Source organism: Polypterus senegalus, chromosome 3, assembly GCF_016835505.1.
Source record: "Polypterus senegalus isolate Bchr_013 chromosome 3, ASM1683550v1, whole genome shotgun sequence".
Taxonomy (NCBI): domain Eukaryota; kingdom Metazoa; phylum Chordata; class Cladistia; order Polypteriformes; family Polypteridae; genus Polypterus; species Polypterus senegalus.
The window spans coordinates 33141935-33156950 of NC_053156.1; the positions used below are offsets into that span (position 1 = coordinate 33141935).

At 40.7% G+C, this 15016-nt stretch overlaps 1 long non-coding RNA gene across 1 annotated transcript in view; it reads left to right on the plus strand.

Moving 5' to 3' along the window:
- The window catches only part of LOC120525003, a 43037-nt gene extending 28773 nt beyond the window's left edge, over positions 1-14264 (plus strand). Inside the window, exons 3-5 of the long non-coding RNA XR_005632879.1 lie at positions 8337-8392; positions 8623-10035; positions 13038-14264. This is a non-coding gene — a long non-coding RNA (uncharacterized LOC120525003). The remainder of the gene's footprint in view (positions 1-8336; positions 8393-8622; positions 10036-13037) is intronic.
- Positions 14265-15016: the final 752 nt, after the last annotated feature.

A 15016-nucleotide genomic window follows, 5' to 3' on the forward strand; every position in this document is an offset into this window, starting at 1 on the left:
GGACAATTTAGAATCACCAATGCACCTAACCTGCATGTCTTTGGACTGTGGGAGGAAACCGGAGCACCCGGTGGAAAAACACACAGACACGAAGAGAACATGCAAACTCCACGCAAGGAGGACCCGGGAAGTGAACCCGGGTGTCCTAACTGCAAGGCAGCAGCGCTACCACTGCGCCAACCGTGCCACCCAAAATAATGACATGTCTTGGCAATACATGGAGGATACTCACAAGTGGTCCGCACCTTGCGTTATCCAAATCAGGTTAAAATATCTGACTTGATAAGCAGTCAAGCTAATGAAAGAACTTCCATGAACATATTCTTTAATGACAATAAAGTTTGATGAACATACTGCATATATAAATCTTTCATAGGAAACACCAGTATCAAGATCTTAAAGTAGTATTTGGTGCTATGATATGAACAGACGGTTTCATTTTTTAAATGAAAAAAAAAACCCAAAATATAATGTGCACTCACAAGCACTCACTTTCATTCACAAGACCAAAAAAAATATTTACATAAACAAAAGTAATAATTTAAATATAAAGGCACTACCTATAAACTCTTGTTCTGTACTCCATTTAATGCTGTAACCTGTACGAGGCGATGCAGCACCCCAGACACAACTCCACAGACACAAGGTCTGGGTTCAACTAATCATTCATTTGTCAAAAATACCTGCAACAGGTCTCTTAAGCACAACATGCGTTTTTCTCTCTCTTGTTTTCTTCCTCCACAGCTCCTAAGCGAGCTTTGTTGTCCATCCACTTGACTCCAAGTCGCCTGGGTAAGGCAGAACAGCTCCTTTTATAATCATCCTTGGAGTACATCTGGTTTTAGGGCATAATCCAGAGGAAGTTCTTCCAGGTCAGATGGAAGCCCCCCAAAGTAGGGCTCATAAATCCTTGCAGGACCCTTTGGTGGCACCCATGGACACCAACAAGGCTGCCCTATGGAACTCCATTTCCCAATATGCCCTGTGGGTATCCATACAGGTAGTGCTGCTCGGGGATGTTGCCATCTAATATGTCGAGGGAGCTGCTGAAAGTAAGTTTTATAAATCCTTGCAGGACCCCTTGGTGTCACCCACGGACCCCAACAAAGCTGCCCCATGGAACTCCAGTTCCCAATATGCCTTGTGGGTATCCATGCAAATAGGTGCTACCCAGGGATGTTGCCACATAACGTGTCAAAGGAGCTGCTGAAAGTAAGGTTCATAAATCCCTGCAGTACCCCCTGGTGTCACCCACAGACCCCTATAAGGTTGCCCTATGGAACTCCTGTTCCCAGTATGCGTTGTCGGCATTGGTACAGGTAGCGCTGCCCAAGAATGCTGCCACTTAACATGCTGTACTGTAGCCCTGACTGATTGTCTTCTCTCTGTCCTTCCATCACACAACAGGGAATCATTAGCAGGTCAGGTCTGGGTTGGAGCTCCTTCTCTGATGAGTGGGGATCCAGAACAAGATACCACCTTCTGTGAGCGCCTCACTTTTAGATTCCTCTGACTGGAAGGGATCCAGTCAATTGCCTTCACTGGGTGTTTTCTTCTGGCTCAGGAGAAGAAAAAGACAGTACCATTAGTGATAGCACCCCCTCTTATCCTGGGGTGGGACTACTTTCCCAAGATGACTCAGGTGATCCACAGACACACATTATACTGAAATATACTTTAAAGATTCAATTCTAATCTTGCAAAGCTAAGGTGACAACTTCACAGGACTCTGCAAGCTGATACCAGCCCAAGATTTGCTTTTGTGTTTAGCTGGAACTCTGAATCTTGGTAACCCCAAAACCCAAACTCCTGTCTGACAGATCAGAAACAGTCTTCAGGAGGCAGATGTGGACGTGTCAGAGATGACTATCAGCAGAAGACTTCATTAACAGAAATACAGAGGCCACACTGCAAGATGCAAACCACTAGTTAGCCACAAAAACAAGATGGCCAGATTACAGTATGTGAAAACAAGGATTTAAAAGAGCCTGTAGAATTATGAACCTGAACAGAGTGATGGCAACAGCAAAGTGTGGACACATAAAAGGAACTGCCCAAGATCCAAAGCAGACCATCTCAACTGTTAAACATGGTGGAGGAGGAGTTATGGCTTGGGCATGTATGGCTGGCATGGGTCCTGGCACACTTCTCTTCAGTGATGATGGAACTGCTGATGGCAGTGACGCAATGAATTCTGAGGTGTATGAAAACATGTCATCTGCTCAAGTTCCAGTAAATGCCTTCAAACTCATTGGACAGCACTTCATCTTACAAGATAATGATCCAAGTATACTACTATGGCAACAGAAGGGTTTTTTAAGCTACAAAATGCAAAATTCTTAAATGGTAAAGTCTGTCACTCAATTTAAATCCAAATGAGCAGGCCTTCCATATGCTGAAGAGAAAACCTAAGGGGAAAAGCCCCTGAAACAAGCAGGAGCTGAAGATGGCCGCTTAGAGGCTTGGCAGAGCATCACCTGGTGATGTCTATGAATCACAGAATTCAAGCAGTCATTGCATGCAAGGGAAATGTGACAAAGTCCTAAATATGTATATATATATATATTTATATACATCCTATATACATCAGACTTCCAATACGACTCGGAGTCCTGCCATGTGCAGAAGTTCGCTGATGACACTGCTATTGTTGGGTGCATCAGGAGTGGGCAGGAGGAGGAGTACAGGAAGCTAATCAAAGACTTTATTAAATGGTGCGACTCAAACCACTTACACCTGAACACCAGCAAGACCAAGGAACTGGTGGTGGATTTTAGGAGGCCCAAGCCCCTCATGGACCCTGTGATCATCAGAGGTGACTGTTTGCAGAGGGTACAGACCTATAAATACCTGGGAGTGCAGCTGGATGATAAATTGGACTGGACTGCCAATACTGATGCTCTGTGCAAGAGAGGACAGAGCCGACTATACTTCCTTAGAAAGTTGGCTTCCTTCAACATCTGCAATAAGATGCTGCAGATGTTCTATCAGACGGTTGTGGCGAGTGCCCTCTTCTACACAGTGGTGTGCTGGGGAGGCATCATACAGAAGAAGGACACCTCACGCCTGGACAAACTTGTTTAGAAGGCAGGCTCTATTGTAGGAATAAAGCTGGACAGTTCAACATCTGTGGCAGAGCGACGAGCATTAAGCAAACTCCTGTCAATCATGGAGAATCCACTGCATTCACTGAACAGTGTCATCTCCAGGCAGAGGAGTAGCTTCAGTGACAGACTTTTGTCACTGTCCTGCTCCATTGACAGACTGAGGAGATCGTTCCTCCCCCACACTATGCGACTCTTCAATTCCATCCGGGGGAGTAAATGTTAACATTATTTAAAGTTACTGTCTGCTTTTACATGCATTTTTATTACTATTTAATTTAATATTGTTTTTTTGTATCAGTATGATGCTGCTGGATTATATGAATTTCCCCTTGGGATTAAAAAAGTATCTATTTATCTATCTTTAATAGACCTGCCACTGCTGTACGAGTCAGGCAGTCAGTATCCAACCCACTATATCCTAACACAGGGTCACAAGGGTCTTCTGGGGCCAATCCCAGCCAACACAGGGTGCAAGGCCAGAACAAATCTCGAACAGGGCGCCAGACCACCGCAGGGTGCACACACACACACCCACACACCAAGCACACACTAGGGACAATTTAGGATCGCCAATGCACCTAACCTGCATGTCTTTGGAGAGTGGGAGGAATCCAGAGCACCCGGAGGAAACCCATGGAGAACATGCAAACTCCATGCAGGGAGGACCCAGGAAGCTAACCCAGGTCTCCTAACTGCGAGGCAGCAACGCTACCACTGCGCCACCGTGCCGCCCCAAAGCCATTATGGTGCCCTGAAAGTTGGGGTCCTTGTAGAAAAAGTCATGTCATTTCTACATGTTGTGACTGAAATGTATGCAGATACCAATAAATGAAAGTCTGCAATGTGCACTTTAATCTCAATGTCTGAATTATTTGATTTGTAATGTAAACTGTGGAGAAGAGGGGTAAATCAAGGGAAAAATGTGTCTTTGCCCGAAGCATTATGTAGGGCACTGTAATCTAAGGATAATATAAATTCTTTCTGCCTCTACTTTTGTTAACATTTACTCCAGGCACTTCTTTATTACTGCCATACCATACCATTTTCTAAGGTCACTTAATTCTAAGCACATTCATGGGGGGCTGGAATCTATCCCAGAAAACATAGGATGCAAGGCAGAAGGCACAATTAATCCCTGTACAAGGTACCAGTCCGCTGCAGGGTGACCACACTCAAACACAACACATACTCATCAGGGACCAAATTAGTGTCACCTAACCTGCATATCTTTGGACTTTGGGAGGAAACCAGAGCACCCTGAAGAAACCCAAGCACACAGAAGCAGAACTTCTCTCAGGGACGACCCAGTATATGACCTTTGCCCTTTGCTATTGCTTACTTGTAAAATAAATCTGACTAAAAGCCCTAATCAAGGGCACAATTCTGCTCTGACTACTTTCGAAAAAGTTTCTCTGCTTTGCCGGCCATCTTTAAATGAAAAAATCAGCTAGCAGATTCAGAGGGCACACACTTACCTGACAAGGAGTGGCCATGGTCATTCAGGTGCTAATAGCAGTTAAATCAGCTGACTCGACAAATGGAAAATGTGCTATTAAAATGTTCAGATTGCTCCAGGGCACACATTTCTTTGTCGTGAGTTCAAACTTTAGCAGAACATCATTAGAAGGCACAAAGAAAAGCCACACAATGAGTTCAAAGACAGCAGCCTGAAGACAAAGTGCTGGAGGGGTGGAATGGCTGTGGCCAATCTGATGGTCAGCAATGACTAATCAACTAATTCTCTGCCTCCGTCTGTCCACTCATCTTTATTCCATCCCACTTGTCCAGTGGTGAGCACCTACATCAGGAGCATTTGGTGCAGGTGAGATCCAACCTTGGATCTGCTGACAGTCTGTTACTATGCACAGCAGGGTGAAGTCAGCAAGTCTTCTGAAAATAAACCTGCTTTCTTTTAGTTTCAATTACCCAGAATTCCATTCACTCTGCTCGCCGTTTGGCCATAATACTTACAAAACTAAAAGGCAGGTGATGTGTAAAGTGCAGGTATTCAGTAACAATGATGTCTACTAATCATTCACAAAGTTTACTGGCAGAAATTTGAGAACTTAACTAAAAAGCAGCAATTATAATGCAAGACAATGACATAAATAAAGATTAGATTAGATTAGTTTACATTAGATTAGATTAGGTTATATTAGAAAAAGTTTTTTAATCTCAAGGGGAAATTAAGATGAATATAACAGCAGAGACACCAATGACAAATAGTACAATCAATCAATGCACAGATAATAAAATGAATTATATATGTACGTATATTTGTGCAGAAAATGCAAATTAAAGAGTTTAGGCATTTCGTTAGGGACGTCAGGTGGCAGTTCTGAGTTCTCTGATAGCAGTGTGGTGAAAAGTGTGGTAGAAATCAAACATATAAATTAAAGAAAGAAATTTATCCTCTAACAAGACAAGTATGATGAAACCTTTTTAGAGTCAGTAATCAGGCAGGAGAAAAGCCAGTCCATCTGCGTCATTAATTACACCTGCATCACCAAGCTGAGGGGGGAGCGTCTTTGACAGCAGTCTGTTACAGCCCGAAGAGAATGGTCAGCCAAACAAAGGATAGAGGTTCATTTTATAATCTACTAGCTGTCCCACACAGCTCCACCAGCGTAGTAGTGAAACAGGACAAACTTTTAAAAATCAATAAAAAAATTGTAAAAAATGTAATAATTTGTATTGAGAAGAATTTATATTGATAGCTTTCGTATCTGAGGGCCTCTTGATATACAGTATTTTTGGTTTTGCTATCAAAGGTGTGAATGTAGCAGTGATCTCTTTGGCAAAAATGTAAAAAGCAAGGCATCTCTGACCAAGAGGAAGGTAGGTACACTCCAATGTCAAAAGTTGCCACTGTATCTGATCATGCTCAGCTCTGATGGGAGAGCGCCCACCGCGTAGGGAGAAGAGTACATGGCCGTGTTAATTCTGCCAATGAGCAAGTGTCCTCTAAAACACACATAGCTCTGATCTCTCTCTCAAAAATGTCAAACATTACTCTTTAACAATCTCTAGATGATAATGTCTGCTGAACAAACAGGTATCACTAGAGAAGTGGAGGCAAGGTACACTCCAACATGTGGTGAGAGGTAAATCGACTCAAACGGAGGCTGGCGTTTGAGTGAGGAGGAGTACCCTGCTTGGCTCCCTACTCCTGAGGTCCTGCCTCCCCCACCTCTCGGCCAGCAGCCTGACTCTCAGATTAACGAGAATAAATCATTGCTGCAAGTGAACTATTATACTTAGCACGGTGACAGAAGTTTCAAAATCAACTGGAATTTTCAAGCAAATTATAGAAAAAAACCCAATCTACATCCATTAAGTAGTTCTCTTGTGAAAAGCAGACAGACAGATAGACGTTGGATTTTATATACTGTATAGAGAGATTGAATTTTCATACGGTGTTAATCAATGTATGCATTTCATACTGTGATTGGTTAAAAGGCATGAGGTGTTTAGAATAGAGCACAACCCGCCTAAATAAAAGTTTTTCTCCATTATATCCTTGTTCTTCAGTATCTCTTAGTTTAGACATTACCCTTGAAATCTCCATGTATGTTACAACTGTCTAGTTTATGGTTTACTGAGCTCTTTCAATAGACAGACAGGCAGACAGACAGACAGACAGACAGACAGACAGACAGACAGACAGATAGATAGATAGATAGATAGATAGATAGATAGATAGATAGATATGAAAGGAGCTATATGATAGATAGATAGATAGATAGATAGATAGATAGATAGATAGATAGATAGATAGATAGATAGATAGATAGATAGATAGAAACTATCTATCTATCTATCTATCTATCTATCTATCTATCTATCTATCTATCTATCTATCTATCTATCTATCGTCTGAACACACCCCAGAATGTCTAAAAAGGCAGTAAAAAATGTAAAAGAGAGAAAAGAGAACTTCTGTCTTGACAGTCCTAGTCCCAGTGAGGTTTATATGAGACTCGCAAAATGCTTACACACATGAATCATGGCTGCCATGTGTTTCCAGTGTTCTTTTGACGCATCTTCTGAGCACATTACCAGAAATTAATGTCACACATGCACGAGTTAAAAGTACCAGCAAAAATCTGGGTGGCACGTATGTTCAAATTTTGGTACGTGATGTTAGTATCATTGTTTACATTTGATGGCAAGTCGCATTGCAGCTCCAACAGGATCAATCTGCATGCTTTGATGTTTGATCAACAATTCGATGCTGAGAAGCAAATCATCAGACTTAAAAGCTGACATGGGAATGTATTCATGGTGCTTTTCTTCATCCATTTCTCACACAGGCAATACAAGCATTGCATATTCCCATTGTAAAGATGCTGTACATTAAAAGTTCTCACATATCATCTTCTGTGATGCTGTTTTTTTTTGTTTTTGTGCCTTCACAACAGCTTCAGAATGATTTCTCACACTGGCACTTTTTGGAATCCTCCACATTTGCTTAAAGTATGCATGTAAGTATAGTCAGCTCCCTGCCTGCATACAGTATCAGCAGCAGTATCCTCAAATGCACATGTTGTGTGGTATTAAGTATATCCATGGTCTTATGCAGATGTATTGCTGTTGGTATAAAGGAGCCCTCATAACGTTTGTTGATACATATTTGCTGAATGATTTTCTGGCTGAATGTCCTCAGTGTTGGTGTGTCAGACAGAGGTTGAGCAGCACTAGTCATAATGGCACTCAGTTTTGTTTTCCTTCTTTCCTTTGCTACAACCTCCAAGGGGTCCATAGTGTGCCATGTAACTGAATCTACCCTTGTAATTAGCTTGTTAATTTGGTGGGACTCACTTGAAGTAATATTATCAGCCCAGCACACCACAGACTAACCATCACAGTGTTGAAGAAGATGTGAAGGATGTCACTTCCCAATTACCTTTTTGAAACTGAACAGCACAGCTGAGAAGGTTTTATACAGCCATTAAGCACAGAGACAACGGTGAGCCCTGAGCCAGAATAAGTAGGCTGATGATGGTCCTTCAGCAGTGATGTCATCATCTACGTCTTGGGTTTTCACCCACAAAACACAACGGATATAATAATGGAACATACATTGTACAGTATATACACAACACATACACAAAGAACAAGGGAACAATGAAATATTAACAAAAATCGTAAACTTAAGGAGATTCAAAAATGACAAAACCAATCCAAAATAGAACTTCTTCTTCTTCTTCTCTTCCCACTTTTATGTAGGGTCAATGTGCTTGATCATCCTTCTCCACAAATCTCAGTTCTGGACCTCTTCCTCGGTAAGACTTTTCCTTTCAGATCTTCTTTTACTTTATCCATCCACATCTGCTATGTTCTCCCTCATTTTCTCTTGCCCTCTACTTCCATTCCTATCATTCTTTTGCTAACAGATTCATTGATTCTCCTCATTACATGTCCATTCCAGTTCAGCCTACTTTCTTGTACTTTCCTACATATTTCTCCATTTTTGCTGCACCTCTGATTTTCTTTGTCTGTCTTTTTTCCACAGATCCATTTCAACATTTAACTTCTCCTGTGGTCCTGTTACTGCCCGTGTCTCAGCTCCATATATAATTGCTGGTCTTATCACTATTTGAAAAACCTGATCTTTAACCTTTGCCTTAATTCTCTAATAACACCATACTCCTAAAACCTTCTTTCAATTGATTCATCCACACTGCACTCTGTGGGTTATCTCTCCATCTAATTTTCCACCTTGGGCTACCACTGATCCTAGATATTTAAATTTATCCACTCTTTTCAACAGCTCTCCCTTCTCTATTCTTCATTCTTCCAAGTTCTTCTCCAGTTCTGCTTTTCTGGTGCTACACAACACAATGCCATCAACAAAAAAACATGTACCAAGGGGATTTGCCTTTTATCTTAGGACCCACCACGCCCATAACCAGATCAGAGAGGTAAGGACTTCAAGAAGATCCCTGGTACAGACCTCCTCTAACTGGGATCTTGTCTGTTACCCCAACACTGCTTTTAACCTGAATCCTCACTCCCTCATACATATCCTGAACAATCCACACCTCCTTCTCTGGTATTCCTTTCTCTCTCACGATGCTCCAGAATTCCTGATGTGACCTGCTATCATAAGCTTTCTCCACATCAATAAACACCAATTGAAAACCTTTCTGTTTCCTCGGTGCTTCTCTGTGAGATGCCTCGATGCAGAGAATGCATCAGTTGTTCCTCTCCCTGGCATTAAACCACCAAACTGTTCCTCCCTTATGGTGGTCTATTCCTAAGCCTCCTTTCTGTAACCCTTTCTCAGATTTCCATCATGTGTGATGTCAGCTTTATCCCTCTATAGGTTCCACAATCCTGAATATTGTCCTTTTTTTATAAATGGATACAATCACACTGCCCATTCCTGTGGTATGTTTTTCCTCTCACAGGTTTTCTACATTAGATCCCACAACCCATTTACTCCCCCTTCTCCTTAACTCTTCCATACTTCTGATGGCCTTTCATCTGGTCCTGTTGCCTTTCCATTTCTCATTCTTTTCTGGGGCCCCTTTTCTTCCTCCCTCCTTATTCTTGGTGCTAGCCCTTCTGTTTTGGGAATCCATGACACAACTACCATGAAGTAAAAGAAAATAATAGTTGAAAAGCAATAAAAGAAAACATACCCAATATTCACTTGACAATAATGACCACATATAATTTATACGCCTATATGGCTATACTCGGGGCACTTTATTAGTGATTTCTGATATCAATTGACTGCCTCAGTGAGAAGTTAGGGGTCTCATATTATGTTGTTGACTAACAATGCAACCTGACAGACCCTGAGCATTTTTGTAAAGAAGAATGAGGAGAAATGGCAGAGTGCAAAGCTGATGGACCTGCGCAGAGAGTCTGATGGCTGTCATTCCTGCCAGCTACTAAATACAGACCTGAATGGGTTTTGGTAGGCTTGAATACTTTGATTATTACAATTGATTATTTTCTTTTTTATATTTCTAATTAATTTAGACCACCATCCAGAGATCTGTTCCCATTTTGACATTAAAGTGTCCCTTTTTCAGCTGATCAGTGCCTAAAAAGTCAAATTAAATCCTTTAGGATTCAATGTTGTATTAACAATAAAATGTAAAAGCGTCCAAGGGGGTGAAGACTTATAGGCACTGTGACAAATATTTAGGATGGCCATAATGCAACAATTTCACAAATAAATCAGAATGCTAAGCGGTTCTAGTGATAAGAGCATATTTTAAACTACAAAAATGATGTACTTAAACAGAGCAATCACAAGCATGGCCAGCATTCCCGACAGATTCAGTGCCACATGGCAAAGGTCCAACGTCATTAATCAAAGTGCCAGCCACAGAGGGAGCGCCAAGATCCACAGATACACACCTGCTGAATAAATATTGGCTGTTTTTATTACTTATTTAAGCTTTTGGTTTTTTTATATGTTTAATTTATTTAATCTTACAGAGCTGTATGCCAATGTCCAATATCTTTGTATACTTGATGAATTAATTGAAACAAAAAATACCGTTAAATAACAACATTCTCAACCTCATTTAGTGTAACTGAGGGGGAACAGGTTAAGGCAGGGGTCCTCAATCACGGTCCTGGAGGGCCGCAGTGGCTGCAGGTTTTTGTTCCAACCCAATTGCCTAATAAGAAACACTTATCGCTCAAGTAACACTTTTGCTTCACTTTAGTTGTCTCACTCGTTAAGATTTTGAACCCTTATTGCTTATTTTAGTCTTAAATAGCTGTATTCTTGGTTTTTAATGGCTCCTTATTAGCAATAACATGCAAATGACAAAAGACACACCAGCATTTCTCCATTTAGCGTGTTACCATTTTTACTTGTGTGTATTTATCATGCACTATTTGGGTTTAATTAAATACTTGGAAGGAAAGTGAAGAGAAAAAAGTGAAGGACTGTGAATTACTCCTCCATTTTAGCCTTCAGATCATTTGGATGATATCCTTCGAATGGGAAAGAAAACTTAGGATATGAGAATAGCCTGACATAGCAGAGTTAAAGCACTAACAAGCCATGAAATGAAATTATTGGCAAGAATTGATTTCTATTTAAGCAACCAGGTTATAACAAAAACCTGCAGCCACTGCAGACCTCCAGGACTGTGATTGAGGACCCCTGGGTTAAGGGTTCTGGTGAGCGTAATTCTTCGGCACTCCAGGGGTGGCCGCTCTATGACAGCATCGTCTCTTTTCCTAACCTCTGCAGACTGGAAGATTGATGGCTGCCTGGACCCGCTTCTTCAACATAAACAGATGCTCCGACATTTAGAGCAGTCAGAAGCAGAATCCCATCTGAAAAGACGTTCTTGCTAACACTATTAACTGCATTTGTTTTCTTTTTTTAATTTCAGTTACACAGGGTTAGCCCACAGGTGCCCCACCAGTCTTATTACACATGTTACTGTTTGGGTTTTTAGCTTTGACCCTACTGCAGGTGTCAGAACGGATGGATGGATCTTAATTTGATGCTTTTTAAAGTCATTTTTCATGTTTTCTTTGTCTGAGGGTGCCTAACATTTCCAGAGTTTTCCACGATTTGGTGGAGCTGCTATTTCAGTCTATGAATAAAAAGTAACTAAAACGTGTTGATTCTGCTTTTTAGTTTATTAATGTAGGAACTGCAAACTGGAAGAAAAAATGAAATCATCCTAAAATATATGGCATCTGGAAGCAACTTTTAGGTATTCCAGTTTTAATGTGGTATTTTGATCATTAATATTACTCTTAATAATATCATTATTAAGAAAGATGAATTATTCAGGTACAGCAGGGGTTTCATTCTCTCCTCCTCCTGCTACTTCCAGGGGGGTCCAGAGTGTGTCCCATAATTGAGCCTACACTTTTAATTAGCTTGTTGATTTGGTGGGCTTCTCCTGATACAATGTTATCATCCCAGCACAGAAACTCACCCTGTCTATCACAGAAGAGGCATTACCATTATGGGAATGGCTTCATTTTGACCACTTTCACTTCGGATAATTAAAACCGAGCATTATGTGTTTGTTGAAAACATAAATGTTTTCCCGATTCCTTTCCTTTTCCTTCCATTCCTTAGTCGGGTCTGCTTTGAAGTTGTTGGAGGAGAGGTGGTCATCTTGATATCAGATTGAGGAGATGTGAGTCTGCTTTAGTGTACTCCTTAGAAGATTGCTATGCCGTGCAGGGTTGATTCCTGCCTTCAGCCCAATGCTTTTGGGATGGGCTCTGGGCACCATGCCACTTAACTATTAAGTAGATTTGAAAATGGATATCATCAAGGGGGTGATGGTACAATTTTCTGAATTTCTGGAGGAAGGGTAGGTGGATGAAATAGAGTAGACAAGCTAAAGTGGACATATCTTTTTCTTACTTTTTGATTTTGGTTGACTTTTATGACAGCCCCATTTAATAGTTTGTAACATTTACCACAGATGATTTAAAGTATCTCTTAGTCTGGATCCACCCATCCATCTTTTTCTGTGATTATTTTGGATGTTTCGTGATTGTAACTGCAAGTCTACCTGGGCAACATTAGACTCCATCAATTAAATCCCAGTCCAAATCGTTCTTGTTTTGTTAGGGTGTTTGCAGCAATCTAATTTGTCTTTTACCTTCTGTTCTTTTTTTATATATGTCTTATTAACTCAAGTCCTATTATTTCTTTGTTGTTTTCTGTATTTATGCACATATGTATGTATTTATTTATTTGTTTGTTTGTTGATTTAATTTACTTGCCTTTAACCAGTGATGACGTGATGATGATGATGACAAGAATGTTGACTATTTTTAATTAGATTTAACTTTAGATTACATATTTGTGATAGTTTAATGTATCTGTTTTATTGTGTGAAGTATTTTGTAATTTTGTTTTTCGATAAATTCTGTATACACAAACATTATTATTATTTTCCTCTTCTTTTTTTCTCTTAGTTTATGCTACTTGTTTATTACCAGAAACCCACCAGCTTCCTTAGATCTTTTATTCTGATAACCAGGACCTTACAAAGTATATGGGCAGTTTCCAGTGAGGGCATCACTTGCTTTACCTACCAGTTCATTGAGATATTTTTGGAGACCTAGTCAAACAGTTCCAAGTGCTACGACCACGACCAGAATCATACAAGGCTTTGTGTTCCACATGTGTGAATCCTCAGTCTTGAGGTCTTTGTATTTATTGATTTCTTCTACCTCTTTGTTTGAAACATTTGCATCACTAGGAACTGTGATATCATGGAGAATGATGTTGAGGCAGTTGGCTCCAATGGTATGATCACTATTCATAACTTTATCGTAACAAATGGTGACTTTTCTGTCTCCATGACCTCTTCAGGCTGGTGATCGTACCAATGATCAAGAAAGGTTTTGAAGGATTTATCCACAGATCGAACAAAGCTCAGTGCGAAGGCTGACATTTTATCCCATCTGTTGATGAAATCAAAGTGCCCACCCCAGAGAAATGCAGGACGTGACCCTAACCACAGAACGCAAAATGGCTTCTACTACTTTTAGAAAAGGCTGAAAGACCCCAAATTTCAGCGCTGATCACGACAAGAATGTATTAAGTATGTGACCCTGAACTGCCATGAGGAGTCTCTCTGTCTGGCTCTACAGCCCAGAGCCTCACAACCTTTCAAAGGTCAGCCTCGTGTCAATATACTGTAGCTGTTCAATGTCTGTCTGAATAATTCTTCTTCTATTATTATTATTATTATTATTATTATTATTATTATTATTATTATTAACCAACCATAGACAGGGAAGCAGACTAGCTCAGGTCACATTCAAGCATAAAATCACAAGCAGTCACTCATACAGGGCCTCCAAATGACATGTTCTTCAAAGTATTCTAACCAGAAATTGTGTGGCTGCCAATTGACTGAAATTGCAAAATAGTGTTGATCAGCTGCTCACCTGAATGACCTTTGCTTGGCAGTAGATTTGTAAACGCCATGGAATACTAACTTTTGGTCAATTCGCTATGTGTCAATGAAGCCTGACTCCTACGAGAAGAGGAACAAAAGTCATTTACCTGGATGTGGAGAAGAGTGTGCCACAGTTCCTTATGCTGCACATTTCAAAAGGAATTACTGGTCATGAGCTCATTGTTTCTAGCTAACATTTTCGTTGCACCTACACTGCTCACACACAGGACACAGTTTTGCCAGTCTTAGGTGGCACTGCTGCTGAGTATTTATTAGCTAGAGATTCCAGTTATTGTGACATATTAGAAGGTAAGCTGTGTTAAAAGGGCTGATTTGGGAACACAGACAGGCTTGATTAAATATTGAGCCACACTAAGAAGTAAAGAAACAGAAACAGTAGAGAGATGATAGAGAGGGCACGTGGAGAGTGGGGAGTAGGAGGTAGAGAAACAGGGAAGGGGAGAAGATAGTAGATTTTGTCATGGCATCTGATTTGGAAAAAGTTAACAGAAAGTAAATCAGCTTGTGAGGAAGGGAAAGCCAAATACACTTTTTAACGTGTAGAAGAATGAGATAAAGAATTGTAAGGTCATAAATGGGTAGAGTGTGACAGTGTAGTATAAAGTGGTGATGACTGGGAGATCAGAATCAGCAGGAAAGTAAAACCAGAGCAAGCAGCAGCAATGACAAAGGGGAAGAGATTAAAAGAGAAAGGGCTTAAGAACAGGTTTGGGAGAAAGTATTAAATGAAGTGCAATCAACTGAGAATGTGGAGGAATGAAAGGAGAAGAACAGCAAAGTTATATTAAGTGCAGTTGTAGAGGTGTTATGAAGGACAACAGGTAGGATCTCACCTGGGGACAAAGAGATATGGTGGTGGAACAGAGAGGTGCAGGGTGTGGTAATGGATAAGAAAGAGGCAAAGAAGACATACCAGTCAGGCAGGGAGGAAGACAGAGAAATCTATAGGCAGACAACCAAGGAGGT